Consider the following 18,419-nt stretch of genomic DNA (forward strand, 5'->3'; position numbering starts at 1 on the left):
GTTTCCTACTCCCAGCTTCCCAGCTGACTGAAGAAGTGTCTGCTAATGTCTTTCCCCATCACTGTGCCCATTTTCTTTCCAGGTTCTGCCTGTTCCATCATTTTATGGCTTTGTTCTCTTGGGGCTTAGTTGTAACAAACTGTGACTAGGCCCAATAGCCACTTCTCCATAACACAGACTAGGATGCTGCCCACGCCCCTTTAGAGCAGGCTTTCTTAATGACCCCAAGCCTTGAATTAATTATTATTATAGCATTACTTAAACACGTTTAAACATAAAATAGGTATAAACTCTATGTGCTTACCAGCTTTATAACAGTACGTATAAGGAAAACCATTTCACAAGTTCAAGTCAATAAAAACTACAAAACTAATAAAATTTAAATTAAGACCATTAATTTAATGGACAGATGAAGTTGTTCCCTGGAAATTAAATTGCTGCTCACAATCTGAATGACAATCAGCCTCTTTTGAGTTCGGATTGCCAAAGCTATCTTGTCTCTTGATATGGCTTCATTCTCCTACATCTTCCCTATTCACGCTAAAGAAATAAGATCTTAAATGACATTAGTTGCTTTTCCTTAGCAGGTACTCATTAATCTTTGAAGCACATTCCTCATTAGTCTTAGGCAATTATAGGAGTGCCACTCCACCCTGAACTGAAGTATGTATCTGGAGCCAAACATGAGTTAATCTAATACATATATACATTTATATATATATATATATTATATAATATAATATATATATTAGTTTATATAAGTGTGTGTATATATATATATGCTTTTTTAAAAAATGGCATACTTGGTCTAGGGATGGGCTGTGGATTGTAGTGATGTAAAGTTCTTTGGTTCTTTTGAAGAGATAAAGTAATTCCATAGGATTTCATCTCGATGTACGATTAAATCTTAGTTCTTGGTAGAATATGTAATATGTTTGGAGTTACCATGGTTTTGTGTTTGTAAGCCAAAACGTGCATAATTCTCAATTTTTGGGATGTCCTTTTCTCTTTCCCCAGTGATCTGGCTGCCATACGGTGCTCGGCAGTCTGAGAGTCTGGCACAGGGGAGTGATGGTCTCAGCAACTCTGGCCAGGCTTAAAAGAATGCTGCAAAGTCCTTCTTGTGTTGGCAATGTGATTGCTATTCTTTTTGCTTTTTATTTAAAAGTTCTTTCTAGTTCTGTGTTGTTTATTTAGCTCTATTGGGCAACAATGTTCAATCTTACTACTAATTTTTTGTCTTGTATTTTATAATTAAACTATTTAGAAATGTAATGTTGTGTGTGTGTGTGTGTGTGTGTGTGTGTGTGTGTGTGTGTGTGTGTTTCTGTTGGGCTGTATGCACATGCATGCACATGTATGTGTGCATGCCTGGAGACCAGAGGTTGATGTCAGGTGTGTTCCAGGGTTGTTATACATACAGACACAGTTTCCCATTAAACCCAGAATAGGCCAATTCAACTAGTTTCCTGTTGGCCTCCAAAGTACTGAGATTAAAAATGAGGTACCACACCCCACTAGCATTTATGTGGGTACTAACAGATCCCATCTCTGGTCCTCATGTTTGTATGCCAAAGGTTTTACCCACTGAACTGTCTCCCAGTCCATCAAAAATGTATTGAACTATATATGAATCATTGGTATTCCCTAAACATAAACTTCTCTCCAAATTTATTAGAGGAAGTGACATTTCATTGTTGCCATGGAATAATATCTCCATGGAAATAAAGAAAAGTCCAGGTAAGTGAGTTTCAGAGGCTATTGGCTGTTAGTTAGGGGCTAGGCAGAAATTTCAGTATTTAAAAGAGCTTGCTAAGCAAGTGTGAGGATCTGTATTCAAATTCCCAGAACCCACATAAAGCTCACTGTTGTAGCAAAACAATCTGTGTGTAATCCAGGCGTTCCTTTGGGAAGATGGAGACATGAGAATCCCTGGAAGCTTATAGGCCAGCCTGCTGCACACAACAGACATACAACAGAGGCAGCCTGTGTCAAAAAGGTGCAAGGTGAGGAAGCACACCTGAGGTTGTTCTCTGACCTCTGCTATGACACAAATATGCCCACATTTGTATATGTACATTGCATACATGCTTACATGCATACACACATGCATGCATACATGCATGCATGCACGCACGCACGCACGCAGGTGCATGACCCCTTGTCCACATAGCTAGAGAGCTGCTATTGTTCTATTCACATTAGCAGGTCTGAATATCTGGCTATTTGTCCTTGTCCCTGGCTGTTCTCTAGAAAATTCACACTCAATTGTGCTCTTCAATTAAATTATCATTATATACGTAAACTTGTTTTTATAGTGTGCTGCTTAAAATCTTTAGACAACAGATCACAACTTATAAAGCTGGAAGGTAGAAGTGGAATGTGCATGTAATTCTAGCCACAACAGGTCAGATTTGGTAAAGCACTGGTACCTATTGGATGAAAACCAGATGGGTATATTAGACATGTACCAGAAGGATCTAATTATGACAGTTTACACAGACCAGGGACCCCAGAATACATTCCAAGGACAGCATGGTGGAAATGTAGTGTGGATGAAAATGAGGTGGGGGAGTGCAGGTAGATTATAACCTGGCAAGCATGTCTTGGGGAACACAGATGTAAACCTGAATCTGGAATTATTTTAAGCATTGGCCTTGGGGTAACAAAAAGCAAAGTCTATTTAGTGGAATTTAGTTGAATGTCAGAAAAGTCCCTGGCTGAAATCATTTGAAACTGTTACATTGAAATCAGTTCAATATACTTGGTGCTACTCTTATTTTTATAACTAAGTTATTTATGCTAATGATATTGAGAATGACAAGAAGACACTTCTTAGAATGTTTCTGATACTTCTCAAGGATCTCTTCCTGCACAGTTTCTGCACCCTGCAGTGGTTACAGATGATAACCAATATTTTATTAATTTTCTAGGTACAATACTGCTTGAGTATGGTTTTGGGGATGATGAAGATAAGTCCTGAATTTGATGGGTTTAAAGAACTGAGTGTTATGAAAAACTTAATCAACACATGGACAACTTACTCCATTTACTTATTTTCTCCCTAAATTTGCAAATGTATAAAAATTACAATGTGAATATCTGGGGTTGCATCAAAGTAGATTTTTGACTTTGTGCATCTTAACCAAAATTTTCCTTTTTTAGTGTCCTGACACATGCTTCTGAAATAATGTGTACTTAAGCTTTTAATGATAGTTATATACATGGGAGCTTTCTGATAATTCGGGGTATGTGTGTGTGTGTGTGTGTGTGTGTGTGTGTGTGTGTGTGTGTGTGTGTGTGCCTCAAATATACAGTTGTATTTGGAGGCCAGAAGAGGGCGTCATATCTCCAGTGAGTGCAATAAAGGCATTTGGGAACTATTGGATATGGATTCTGGGAAGAGAACTCAGTAAGTTCTGAACAACCACTTAACCACTGAACAACTTCTCCAGCTCCTATCTTACTATATTTTATGTCACACACACACACACACACACACACACACACACACACACACACACACACACACACTGTGTCTTTATTACTTACACACTTTGGCAGAAATCCTCACTGACTGTGCAGCTAGGGAAAGGCTTCTTGCTTGGTCTGTGGTTTCAGCTTTCACAGCAGCTCTGGTTTGAGGAGTGGATGTTCTTCACTCACCTCTCTCTACATAGTAAAACAGATGTAACATATGTAATGGCAACACTCTTCTCTGGAAAACAGGAATTACCAAGATTGTTTACACAATGCTACTTCTTAATGAAAAATTTCAAAATTCTCTTGAGGCCGTGTTGATGACTTCCTCTAGTTACTTATTTTCCTGCCTAAATTGGCACATGTATAAAAATTACACTGTGACTATCTGGGGCTGCATCAAAGCAGAGTTTTTACTTTTGTACATCTTAATAAAAACTTCCCTATTGTCATCTTAAGAGCCTCCCAACACATGCTTCTAATGATGTCTCCTTAAACTGTTACTAATAGACATTTACACAGGAGCTTTCTGATAATACAGTGAATGGGACTCTTGCTGGTTTACCTCTACACTTCTGCAGCAGCACAAGAACATGGGAATTGCAAGGCATCAGGACCAGAGGGTGTGTAGACTTGAACTCTCAGAACCAGCTGTGGTGTGCTCACAGCAATCTACCATCTTCAAGCTGTATTTTCCACCATGGGTCATTTTTCTGTTCTCCTTCAGGGACCACAGATACTGAAAGAAAGAAGACAATTTTGAACTAAGATATATTTGTGCATTTCTCTCTGAAAAATCAGAGAAGTGTTTATCTCTTCTAAGTTTAATCTCTTCACATGGGATAATTAGTAAGTAATACAGAACATATTGTCTCAGTGTATAAAATAACTTCTAGGTAATTATCCAGGTCGCTTAAAAGTACAGTAGTATGTGGCTTGTGTGCACATGCTACACAAATACCCTGCTGGAAGACTTTGGTCATTCAGTTATTTGATCAACAAACACAAAATGTTAGATTGTTTAATTGGAAAATAGCTGCTATTCCTTAGTGTCTGGTTGGATGGAATTATTGAGATGATAATGCAGATTTCAAATTTTTCCATTTAGTTATTCTGGCTTTGGCAGATACAGCTTTGTCATTAACACTTAGGGAGTAATTGATGCATTATTAGCTGATTGCTTATACATTTTTCTATAAACAGATTGTGAGAAATAAGAATATTAGTTTCATTTGACCACCTAATGTAGATGTAACCAACCATCTTATTAGATAAGAAACACAAAACCAGTGTAAAAGAGAAAGCCAAGAGGTCAGAGCTCAGAGCTTAAACCTTACCCTTCCTCCTGCGGTGCTCCTACCTCTCCGAAAGAGACCTACTTCCTGTGTGTTTGTCTTTAGATAGTCTTTCTGTTCTGCGTCTCATTGGTTGTAAACCCAAACATGTGACTGCCTTGTCACTGCCTGTAAGTACATCCCTCAAGGTCTTAAAGGCGTATGTCTCCAATGCTGGCTGTATCCCTGAACACACAGCCTACCAAGTGCTGGGATTAAAGGCATGCGCCACCACCGCCACGCTCTTGCTATGGCTCTAAAGTAAATCTTTACACAAATGGATCAATGTGTGCATAGTGAACATTTCACACAACTCTGTTTTTGCAAGCTAACAAAAATTATGCCATGCTATTATACAATAGCATCAAAATAGTAATTGAAAATGCAATTGTCTTTTGAGAGAGAAGGTCTCATTGTGCAGTCCTGGTTTCCTGGAACTCATGATATAGACTAGGCTGTCCTGGAACTCACAGAGATCTACCTGCCTCCACCATCTGCATTTAAAGGTGTACATCACTATGCTAGGCAAGAAAATACAATGTTTTATTTCTACAAAAACAAACAAGCAACAATAAACCAATGTGTGAAATAAAAGATTGAGAGAGAATGGGAGGCAAGAAAGATACATGACCTAATCTTGTGCTGATGTGAGTCTTAGAAAATCTTGCAAAGTTGCTCTATCTCTACAATAGCATTTTAAATAAATGAATGCTTATATGTTGATTCAACTTCTAAATTCTCTCTCTGTCCCACCATTCTCCCTTTCTTCCTTATTTCCCTTCATTGCTCCCTTCCTATCTTCCTTCTTCCTTCCCACACATATTTATGTTATATTCAGTGTGAGTAGGAATTTTGCCATAAGTCTACTAGAAAGGAGTCAACATGGAGATGTGGATTCTGTTTTATGTTTGGACTTCTTTTTGATGCTAACTTTTCTAAAATGTTTGTTCATTTGTCTTTTCCCACTTATATAAACACCTCATTAACAAATTAAGAAATGCTGTGTTGATCTCTGTGAGTTTGGGGCCAACTTGGTTTATAGAATAAGATCCAGGACAGTCTCCCAAGCTACACAGAGGAACTGCTGTGAAACAAACAAACAAACAAAATAAATAAATAAATAAGTTAAGAAATAATAGTCACATCAAACATTAATTTGGATAGTTGGCCAGGCTATTCTTGTGATAATAGGATTTCTTGGTCATAATAATGTTAATAACACATTGATGTTTTTCCCTTAATTTAACATAAATGTTATAAAATATCTATTTTATATTTGAAATGTTATATCTTCCTAGTAACTGTTTGGACGGACTAGATGATTCAGTGCATGCAAAATATCCATATATTGATTTAAAGTATGGAAGTATAATATTTTTGTCTTATGTTGTGATCTGGCTGTATGTTTTCCTCTTCTTTCTTCTTTACTTTCTCTATTCCTGTCTTACATCATGGGCTCAGGGCATTGTGAGAACTAGGCAATTATCCTATCATTAAGCTACACTCCATCCCTTACCCTGTGCTGTCTTAACACAAATCTTAACACAATTGTCACAGATATGTATGTATGTGTAGAAAATGTGCTTGCATGTATGTATGAATGTTCATAAGTGTGTGGGCATATGTGTATGTGAAGGATAAATATGCATGTATGCATGCATATGTGTGTGTAGAACAGATATTGATGTCAGGAATTTTCTCAGTTGCTCTTATTTTGTTGAGTCAGGATTTCTCACTGCATCCAGAGCTTGGCAGTTCCCACAAATCTAGATAGAGGCTTGCCCACGGTGTGCCCTGTCTCTGCCTGAGAGTGTTGGGATTAGAGATTGTAGCCATGCTTGCCTGGCTTTTATACGGGTTTGGTTCTGGACGTCTTACTTGAGAAAACCTGATCCACAGATCCATTTCTTCAGTTCTAGATAAAGCTTTATATATAAAAAAAAATGTCCTATTTGTTTGTTAAAGTAGTCCGGAGAACTCAAATTTATGATTTAAATAAAATAATTAAGATTTCAACAAATTCAATAAGCCAGACTCCAAAAAATTTTAAAGATTTGAAATCTCTTCATGTAAAATGCAATTATTTTACTTCCAAAAGATGTCACTAAATAATTTGAAAATTGATGTTATTTTTATTCTTTTGGGGGCTGCAAAAGATTGAACTCAGAGATGCTGAAATATTAGGCGACCTCTTGATGATTACCCTATGCCTTCAACCTCGATGTCATTTTTTTTTTTTTTTTTTTTTTTTGAGACAAGGTTTCTCTGTGTAACAGTCCTGGCTGTCCTGGAACTCGCTTTGCAGACCGGGCTGGCCTCAAACTCACTGAGATCCACCCGACTCTGCCTTCCAAGTGCTGGTATTAAATTAACATGACCATCAGGAAAAATTATTGTAGCACTGAGAAGACTTCTCTGTCTGTAGCAGTAAGATACCTGTTTTGTAAAGATAGAAGGCAGAAGACCTGTGTCACGCCTAACCACAAACAGCTTATATGACCACACACCAATTAAGGAAAATGGAAAGAAAGTTTTGCTGGAATAAATAATAATAATAATAATAATAATAATAATAATAAACCAGTGTCATTATTACTGAGAAAGAAGGCCCTTGTGTGACTTCCTGTCTTTGGAGACTGAGGCAGCTGCAGTTTGAGCTTGGCTTCCCACTGTCAAGACTAAGGAGATTAGTGATGTATTTACCATAAAACCTGATGTCCTGAAAAAAAAAAGCAAATTTGAAATGCAAATCAGAAATTACTGAATCTTTTATGCCACTGTAAGAATTAAAGACTGGATTATGATGAGATGGAAAGAGTGATAAATAGATAAAAGCTATATTTTTAGCTCACAAAAGAAGCAATAAAAATAGAAGCTTTGGGATTTTGTTGTATTCTGCAAGTAGATTTGTTTGGCAAACAATAAAAAACTTAAAAAACATCTTGCTCTAGCCATCACATCATTTAGACAATTGCCTTTCCTTCATCAAGCCACTTACTTATGGGCTCAATTGAAATCCTTACCTAAATCTCAAATACTTAAGATTCTTATTGCTAACAATAAGAATTGCACATATATAAACAATATGGCTAATAATTATAGTCTTTAATGTTTCAGCTTAGTAGATATATCCATTTTGGCTTTCAGGAATTTAATAGATATATTCAAGGATCTTTGTTTATATCTGTAAGATTAATAACCAACTTTACAAAGGGCACTGTGGAGGAAAATGGAATATAATCCTAGACCTTGTTGGATATAATCAAAATAATATTTATTGTCTAATCATGTATTTTAAATGCAGGATTTATAGAATCCCATTAAAAGAACATGAATTGATTTTATACTTTATTTTATGTGTATGTGTGTTTTATGCACATGTTGTGCACCACATGCATGATTGATGCTTATGGAGGCCAGAAGAGAATGTTAAGTCCCTGGAGTTGGAGTTTATAGATGATCATGGGTCTCCATGTGGGTGCTGGAGATTGAACGAACCTACATCCTCCGGAAGAACACCAAGAGTTCTTAACTGCTGATCCATTTTTCTAGTCTCATGAATTAAAGCAACCCCAACCCCCTGCAAACAAACAATAACCGATAGCAACATCAAAACTGAAAAACAAAGTAGGTCGCTAAACAGTGTGTCTTGTGGTGGTATTCTAATTGTACTGAAATGTGATTTTGATTGTGTGTTAATAAATAAAGTTGCCTGGGGGTCAGAGCTATTAGAGCCATAGACAGAGTGTGGCAGTGGTGGCGCACGCCTTTAATCCCATAGATCTCTGTGTGTTCAGGGATACAGCCAGCATTGGAGGCATATACCTTTAAGACCTGGGGGGCTGTACATACAGACAGTGACGAGGCAGTCACGTGTTTGGGTTTACAACTAATGAGAAGGCAGAATGACTATGAAAAATGACTTACACACAGGAAATAGCTCTCTTTCAAGAAGCTGGGACCATCGCAGGAGGAAGGGTGAGATTTTAGCTCTGAGCTCTGACGTCTTGGCTTTCTCTTTTACATTGGTTCTGTGTTTCTTATTTAATAAGATGGTTGGTTACATCTACAGTGTCTCACTGAAATAAGGTGGCTGTCTGGCAGGAAATGTGAAGAATGCTGTGGATTTGGGACAGCAGTAACTTTGGTCCAGTGATGAAATGTGCCTTAAATGCCAAGCATCAGTACAAGTGAAACTGCATGTTCTTCTCTGTTTAAAGCAAATTATATCTTTTTTTTCTGTGTTCAGATATAAGAACTATTTAGAGAATAGCATATCTTAACATTTAATTTGGGAGCAGGGTGGTGGTGGTGGTGGTGGTGGCGGCGGCGGCAGCGGCACACGCATTTAATCCCAGCACTCAGGAGGCAGAGCCAGGCAGATCTCTGTGAGTTCAAGGCCAGCCTGGGCTACAGAGTGAGTTCCAGGAAAGGCTCCAAAACTACACAGAGAAACCCTGTCTCGAAAAACAAACAACAAACAAACAAACAAAACATGTAATTTGGGAGAAAAGGACATCATTGAGTTGAGGTGAGCAGAGACCACATTAGGTTGATGATTTGAAGAGCCTTGAAGACGGATACTAAATGTATGTTGACATCCCAGAAGAGTCACTTCAGTTAGGAAGTGAATGATCTTAAAAATACAAAAGCTTGAGTAATAAAGTTAGTTGACAACAATAGCACAGATATTTTGGTGCTTGTACCTGACTCTTTTGTAAGTACATTAAGTCAATAGCTTCTTTGTCTTATACCTGAGGAAACAGAGAAAAAAGAGGACATGACTAGTCTAGGGAGAATCTTAGACCAGGTTCAGATCACATACAGAGTCAGAGTCTATTTACTCTGTTGGCTGAAATGAACAGATATGGAACTTACTAATAATGAGAAAGAATTGATTGTCTTCTCAAGTGTAGACCCTTTACTTGGTCTTAGGAAATCCATGTGTGATAGATAACAAGCCTTTTTAGTCATATCATAGTACTGGATGGACTCTCTGGCTTCCAAGAGAAAGCTTCAATTCCATCATTCATAAAAATGAAATTCTGGTCATGTGGTCAGATATTGGTGAAATTATTAAGGCCACTCCTCATAGTTAAAAGGAAGATTTATTTAGTGGGTAACTTACAAATTAAGGGATAGGTAGGTCATGGGGTCTGGGGAAGGTGTATCGCAGTCCAGCGGTGTTCTCTGGAGCTCTGCTCGGTCAACCTCCACCGTCCAGGGTCCCGGAACAGAGAGAGCACTCGCCCATCCAGATCTCGGGTCTCCATGTGCCTCCCCTGGCCCCGCCTTGTAGTCGTGACAGTTGCCAGAGTCTCAGTGGGGGTTGGAACTTCCAGATCCAAGCTGGAATGGCTACCCACTACAGTCAGATGTTAATAGTACATATGCAAAGTGACACATTGTTTTGGGGTGACTTCTAGTTTGCCTTTCATTGTGTTTCTCTGCAGGACCAAAGCCATATAGATTGGTCAACTCTGTGAAAAAATAATCATAAAAAGTTGAACATTGAAATGTCCAGTTGTTTACTGGGAAAATGAAAAAAAAAGACTCAATTTGTGGACACAGTTTAAATGTGGAAAAACAATTAAACACTGTAAGGATACTTACAAATTTTTCTCTTAAATTTATTCATAATTAATATTCTGAAGTCATTATAGTATAGGGCCTGATATAAATTTATTTAATTGGTGTTAAACATTTTATGAAGTGGAATGGAATTATTTTGTTAATAGATTTTCAGTGAAGAGCCAGGCATGGTGGCACATGTGTTTATTCCCAGTGTTTGGGAGGCAGGGAAAGGGAGATCTCTATGAATCTGAGGTCAGCTTGATCTATACAGCAAGTTGAGGCCAGCCAAGGATATATAGCAAAACCTTGTCTCAAAAAAACCAAACAAAAAACAAAAGCAAAATAACCACAACAATCAAAAAAGATTTTCAACTGAGACCTAAGACTGAAAGACCACTAATTTACTGAGAACCCTAAAACACAAAGACATAGTTAATATGCTCAACAGTGTTGTTATGCGCATGTGCCCAAAGGCTTAGGCAATGGGTCTTTTTTTAATAATTTAAAAATTAAATAAATTAAATAGAATTAAAGTCTCATGTTTCTTTTTTTCTTTAAAAAGGGTATATACACATTACTATGAAGCCACCCACAAACCGTGAAGAATGGGAAGCCAAATTCCAAAAATACCAGCAATTTCCAGAATTTAAAATCCTAAATCATGACATGACACTGGCAGAATTAAAGTTTATCTGGTACATGGACTATTCACACCGAATGTGAGGTTGAGCTGTAGGCCTTGTATACATCCTACTTCACAAATGAGTCTGTCAGATATGCTAAGACTGTAGACCGAAAATGATGTCCCTACATTGCAGAGAAGCCTCAGGTGACTGTCCAGGCAGCTGGCTGTTCATGTCATAACTCACATTTTTTGGAAGTCTCTTGTTCGCATTTCCTGTTTTACTAGGTAATATGATTTCCTTCTTGGGTGTCTGAGGGAGTTGAAGATTAGATAGTTGTAATTATAGTTTTCCCTGTTAAGGAATTCAGAAAAGAAACTCATTGAGAGGTGTAAAGTGTGTAAGTTTGTAAGACATCATAAGATAGTTTTCTGTTGGTAATATAAGATAGGATAGAAAGTGAATTAGGTAGATTTTGAACTTACCAAGATAGGATAGATAGTGGAATATTTCCTCTGAATTTGTCAAATGCAAATGGATTAGACATTGTTGATGTATTTATTGCTTGTATATATTGTATTTGGCTATTGTACTTATTGTATATTGTTCTTCTTATATTAGTTATAACTTTTTAAAATTTTTTAGACAAAAAAGGGGAAATGTGGTGATCTTTTTTTTTTTTTGTACTGAAATGTGATGATATTTTATTTGTGTGTTAATAAATAAAGCTTTCCTGGAGATCAGAGGAAAAAGCCAGCCATTATAAGTAAACACAAAAGTCATGCAGTGTTAGCACATGCCTTTAATCCTATCACTTGGGAGACAGGGATCTGTTTATATCTCTGTGAGTTCAAGGCCACACTGGGAGCAGAGCCAGATGTGGTGGCACATGCCTTAAATTCCAACATTAGTTAACCATGGAGGTCTGGAGGTCTGTACAGATGGACAGGAGGTGACAGAGCTGGGCAGGAAGAGAAAGTGATGTAACTGGACAGAGAGAACAAATTAGATGGCAGAACAGCAAGGCATATAGGCATGGGTAGACAGGAAGTAACTAGCCTTGGAAGCTTCAGAGTTGGCGAGGTGAAGTTAACTCTGGCTTTCACTATTTCCCTGATCTCTCAGGTTTTTGCCCCTTTATGTGGCTCTGTCTTTTTTTTTTTTTTAATAAGACCATTTAGAAATTCATCTACATTACTATTTTACTACATGTTAAGCTGGGGTCTGATTTTGGGTAATCTTGTGGTTAAAAGCCTAATCTACTGAAGAGACAAGTTAACCTGATATCCAAGGCTACAGTGCACAGTCCACACAGCCACTGACACAGCTGTGAGGCATCCTAACCCTTTAACAGTGGGCTTTCTTGTAGCTAGGTAATGTGAAAGACGTAGTAATTATGGCATTAGACAATGTGTATCATCAGACACAGACTTCTGCTGAGGTTATTCACAATCACAAAACCTGAAAACAAATAAACTAAACAGTCCAATCATCATGGAAAAGAAGGTGGGGAAATAATGAATGCCCCTTTTGATTATTTGATTTAAGGGAGGAGGAGAGCATGATGGCTTCAGAATGCAATGTGATATTCTTTTAAAAGATGCTATTATGGATTTACTTCCAATCATTCCTTGACTATGATTGTGTATTATGACAATGTCATAACACAGTTTTTTGATGGAATGTCAGACACATTTTACATGTCTATGGCTTCCTGGAAATCCCAAGTGCTTTTATAACTAAAAAAAAAAAGTCACAATAATAGGCTCCTTTCTTTCTTTTAAATGACTGGTATGTATGTGTGTTTGTGTGTGTGTGTGTGTGTGTATGTGTCAGGAGTGGCATTATCTTCACACTTAGATTTGAGAACCTTCAGCTCAGTTAATTGCACACCTTTATGAAGTAGTTCATTTCCATTCTCTTTCATGCCTTCCTCTTTTGGCCTTACATGTTCAACTAGCTGAATGTTTTGTCTGTTTTGATGAGCCAGATTAGAAGTTAGCTGAATTCTAAATATTTTTTTCGTTGGTTTTCAGTTCTTCTTCAAAGAGATTACTGAAGCTCTAGACCTATAAAAACAAAGCGAATTTTGAGATTTTTTTTCCTATTGAAGAAATGGAAGGGAAAGCATCTCTCATTGTTATAATACCCCACACATTGCAAGAAGTACAAGCAGAGAAATCTGTTTCTTCCATCAGAATTTAATACAAAATCATGTTCTTCTGTCATACAGAAAATTTGTCATAGATTTTTATCTGCAATAAAAGCAATGTCAAGGGTGCCACATAATACATTTGTAAAGGTTAGAGATATTTTAACCTTCATCTGTGACCAGAATTATAATGGTCAGTGAACCATTGAAGCACTACTGGCTGATTATTATTAAGAAAAAAAGGTCTACAAACGTTAATGCAAAACAGCATCAGATTCCACAAACCATAGAGTGGTCAAGTCATTTTGAATAATGTCCTTGAAATTACAGATTTATTACACAAGTAAAAATATGTGTTTACAAATTCCACAGATCCCCCGTCCTTGTAGTGGATTTGTATTTTTAGAGTCCAGGGGGATTACAGTGTTGTGTTGGTTAAACTCTGGCAAAGGCCTGTGAGAGCACAGCAGCCACATTATTTAAACGGCTTCCTTTCTGAAATGCCTGTTGTTACAGACTAAGCACAGTGAATACGATTCTCAGAAATGCAGCATGGGCTTCTCTAGAATTTATACAATACTGCTTTTCAGTTCTGCCAATTAGCTATCTAGAAGATGAGAGCAAGCCCTTATAGTTAAATGGAACATCCTTGGAAAATTGAAATATATTCTCTCCTATAACCCTGGACCACTTCTTCCCCTCTTCCTGCTTGTGTTGTTCCAGGGTAAGGTTCTGGCCAGAATTCACTTTGTCCTTTAATCATGTCTGCTATTTTCATATTAGAAGCTTATTTTCAGGTACCACCGCTTTTCTTTCAGGCAGTTCACTGACTGCCTGAGCTCTTGAAAGGCAGAGACCTAAGTCGTAGTCAGTATTGGCTTATAAGAAACTGTGCTTCAGAAGGAGCTCACGAGTGGAAGGTGTAATTTTCTTTTCTCTCTCATTACATGTGCATAAGAAATAAATACAGAGTTTGTGTAGGAAAATTCAAATAAAATTCTATTTACTTAGGGTTTTTATTTATTTATTTATTTTTTTGTTGTTCTTCAGATATGGCCTGGTTCACACTGACTTCTGTTCATTTTGTTCTTGAGGACAGTGAGTATTTTGAGTACCAGATGATTTAATTTAGTTGGTTTAACGCACAGTTTCAACTTTCGCCTTTTCTTTGAAAGTTTGTTTCGTGACAGTGTCTGCAGAAGCCTGTTTTCATTACCCTCCATCCTTTAGCCTGAGATCTGTATCAGTTTTTCCCTCTTGCTCATAATCCATTACAGAAAATAGTGTAGCCTTCTGTCGCATGGCCAAAACTCCATGATATGTTTGCAATTTTCCATAAGATTTGTATAGTATAAAGTAGAAATGTTTGCTTTAAGAGACATCTGCTATAAATAAACTGACAGTGTAAATTTTCAGGAGAGCTACACAATCGCTCTAAAGTCGCAAAGCATGAGCCTTCTGTGGAAAGTTCCAGCACTTTCCCACATTCTAATGTGGGAGCTATGTTCACCTCTGCTCATGGACCTCTGCTCAACTCCTGGTTCTCAGGTCTCCTTCTCAGTCCCCCAAACTGCAATGAAATTAGTCTGTAATGCTTTCAACGCCCTTGTGGGTCAGTTTCCCTTCTCAGAGACACATGTGAATGGCATTAAAATACACGTTCCCCCTAGCCCAAAATATTGCCTCGGAATGCCAGAGAAACACGCCAGTTCCTTCAGATTCTGATGTTATCTTTATTGAATAGCATTACCAGCTTTAAAGGGTCAGCCATCCAGGTCATGGGTACATTTTCTTTAAGAATTTTCCAAAATTACCTTTTAAAACTCAGGCTCAGGAGTATTTGGTAGTGAGAACAGAGGATCTTGCATTTCTTTTCTCAAAGTTTTCTTGCCGATGTTCTTTACGCAACAAGTAACAGAGGTCGCACGCTACGCTTCTTTCTGAGGCACTTTCCTTTCTTTCTTCTAAATTTTACAATTTCTAAATTTAGAAAAGAATTCTCAAAAGAAATTTTAGTTAATTTCCGTTTAGAATCTAAAAGGAAAGACCCATAGTGCTTTTTTCAGAAACTGGGTAGAAAATTCATTGATTTAGGAATGTCAGTCATGGGCCAAATGTACACGGAAGTTCAGAGAATGAAGTGGGACCATTGTATTAGAAACGATCATTGCAGACGTTAGAAATCTCATTTTAAAATTCTTTCTTCGGAACACTTACGTTTTTTAATATAAGAAGTGAAATCAGATCATTAAGTAGTTCTTTAAAAATCAAAATATTCGTTATGATGAAGTGGCTCAGTAGGGAAAGAAACTTGCAGCCGCAAACAGGTGCCACGATACAGGTATGTGTGCATGGGTACTGGTGCGTGCGCGCGCACACACACATACATACACACACAAACACGTGTGAAAGAAAGAGGAAAACATCCCTGCAGGACCATGGGAGATGGCTTAGACAGCTGCCCTCCTGCATTCTGCCTGCTGTCATATGCACACAAACATACAAAATTTAATAGCATAAGTATTGAATTCTGTAGAAAAAAAGATACAATATATGCAAGCTCCAACTTGAACAAGTTTCCGGGGTGGATGGAAAAAATCTGTAAACTGAAGCTCATAATTTTTGAGATAACAAGGAAGGAGAGAAGACTTGTGCAAATATTTCTTCATTTATTCACCACATCTTGAGTGTGAAAGTACCCTTCAGTATTTATAGAAATACATTTGAAATTGCTTTTTCATTATGATACCCTCAAGGTAAAATTATTTTATTGGAAAATTGATTTGCTATCAAATAAAATGAAGATAAGAGTTTAACAGAGCTAAAGTAGTCACATGACAACAGTTGGCCTCACAGATAGTACCAGATATTCATATGTGTGTACACGTTAATTCTCGTGCATATAACATATGAATATATACTTTAAATTTTCTGGTATTTATTTTTCTCAAGAGTGTTTTTTTTGTAACCATTGGGGAAATGATAGGTTGACAACTTTCAGACAGCCTGTCTCCTGTACACACAGAAATTACATAAATTGTTAGGGTGATCAAAAACAGTTGTCAAAAAAAATTTATAAAGTACTTCCTTCCTCCTCTTAAAAATGGTTTAATTTTCTCCTATCTCTCCCAGCCCTTTATCTTCTCCAGTGTCCCACCCTGCGATATGTGTGAAATCTTATCAAAAGCTTTCCGATATTACCATAAATTACTGTGTAAGCAGAGCTATTGCTTATCTGTCAAGGGGCTTTTTTCTCTTTCTTTAGCAATTTTCTCTGTTTCTGTATGTGTGGAAGGTTTTTCCTGCCTCTTTTTTTTTTTTTTAAACATGAACTGTACCTAAAAGGCTTTGGCTTTTAGTGAGGGAGTATTGAAGAATCCTGCTCACAAAATAAACTTGTGACACCACAAAGGGGAAAGAAAAGTATTTTCTTCTATTGTTTCTCTTCAATAGGAATTTGCAGACAATAATTTCTATATGGTGGGGACATATTCCCATGCCCAATTCAGAAAATGCATTATTATATTTAGTATATATTTTTACTCTTTTAAGTTCATTTTTCATTGCACATTTTGTATGCAGTGAGTTTGTGATTTTTTCAGTTATTTATTTTAAAATCTATTGCCATTATGTCTCATCAGTGCTACATAGTTAAGTAGAGCTCTTTTGATAAAAATTCCTTCACAGTGCTCTATTGTACCTGGATAGTCATAATTTTTGACAACTATACAATTATCTTTTCTATTGTGAGCATTCTTAAAAATACTCAGGGTTAATTGGATTGAGCTTCTGTTTTGGAAAGAAGTGGGATCATATTTTGTTACAGACTGTGCAGCCTGAAAAGCCTGAGTATCAGGACTGAGACGATGCTGCCCTAGGCTGAGACAGAGTACAATTTCTATTTTAGACAGTGCAGGAAAAGAGTTCCACAAGAGACCCAGACTTTGGAAATCATTGTCAGAAATAATGACAGAATATCCAGAAATCTCCTGAAAGAAGAAACCTATGAAGTTCCGCAACCCCATGTAAAAACACCAGTGGCTCTTTGGTGGCCTGGAATTTTGTCTTCACACTTAGTGACTTGTCCTGATATATATCTATTGGTACTTAAATGGCCCTTCAGGTATATTTTTAAATCTTTTATAATATCAGACATTAAGTTCTTTCTTACACAGTACATAAATATTAGCATCTGAAGTAAATTTAAAAGTTAAATATAAAAGGAGTTTCTCTGACTCTGTCCACATTGATATCTAGGCAACATAGTAAAAAACACATATGTTATCACCAAAGACCATGTATGTCAGCAGTGATTAACTTTGTTTTTAAAGGCAACCACCACCACCACCACCACAACAACAACCATTATTAATAATAGTAAAACAAACAAAACCTGTCAGCTTGCAGGCTTCATCCCTGAAAGGTGATGTTTTTCCCCTCAGCCCAGCTACTAGGTAGGGAGATAGTCTCAGACCACAAGGCACTACCCCCGGGAATAAGTCAAGGGCAAATATGCCCAGTTCTGTTTGTCATTCTTAGCTCTTCTTTCACCACTCTTTCCCTTGAGCAGGTATTACACATAGATAGTATAGTGAGCAGTGAGCATGCTGCTGCTTCTGCCAATGATGACCCACCCCACTTTCCATACCTGCAGCGGCCAGTGGTCACAGTGTGTGCCATGCAAACACCATACTTTGGATGAGCCAGGTCCCCCAATTCAACTCTAAGTTAAGGGGAAAGACTTTGTAAAAGTACTTTATAAGTTTGAAAAAAGTACATTGACCTATTCCTCTGGTACCTAGTTAGTAATTCAATATATGTATTTATTTAAATGAATAGATTTTTCCCAGCAGTTTTATAATTTTCTCAGAAAGTATGAAGTTCATATTATGCAGCCCCAGGCTAATATGGTTTGCACTGTTGCTAACATCTTTCCTCAGTGTAGTCCATCTGTTAAACTGATAAAGCAGTATCTATATATTACTATTAACTTAAGAACATAGTTTACAGTGAGCATTTTATTGAGGGTTGTGTAATTCTGAGTTTTCATAATGTCATGCATATTAGGTAGAATGATTTTACTTTTCTAAAAATTATCTATCCTTAGGTCTAAAAATGCAGCTCAGTTGGTATACTGCTCCCCTACAAAATTGGTTGTAGGAGGTAAAGACAGAAGCACCCATAGCAGTTAAGAAACCCTTGCAATAATTGAGGGGAAATGCAAAATTATGTGGGCCAGAGTGATGGCACAGAGTA

The sequence above is a fragment of the Peromyscus maniculatus genome, chromosome 6 (genome assembly GCF_049852395.1).
Source record: "Peromyscus maniculatus bairdii isolate BWxNUB_F1_BW_parent chromosome 6, HU_Pman_BW_mat_3.1, whole genome shotgun sequence".
Lineage (NCBI taxonomy): Eukaryota > Metazoa > Chordata > Mammalia > Rodentia > Cricetidae > Peromyscus > Peromyscus maniculatus.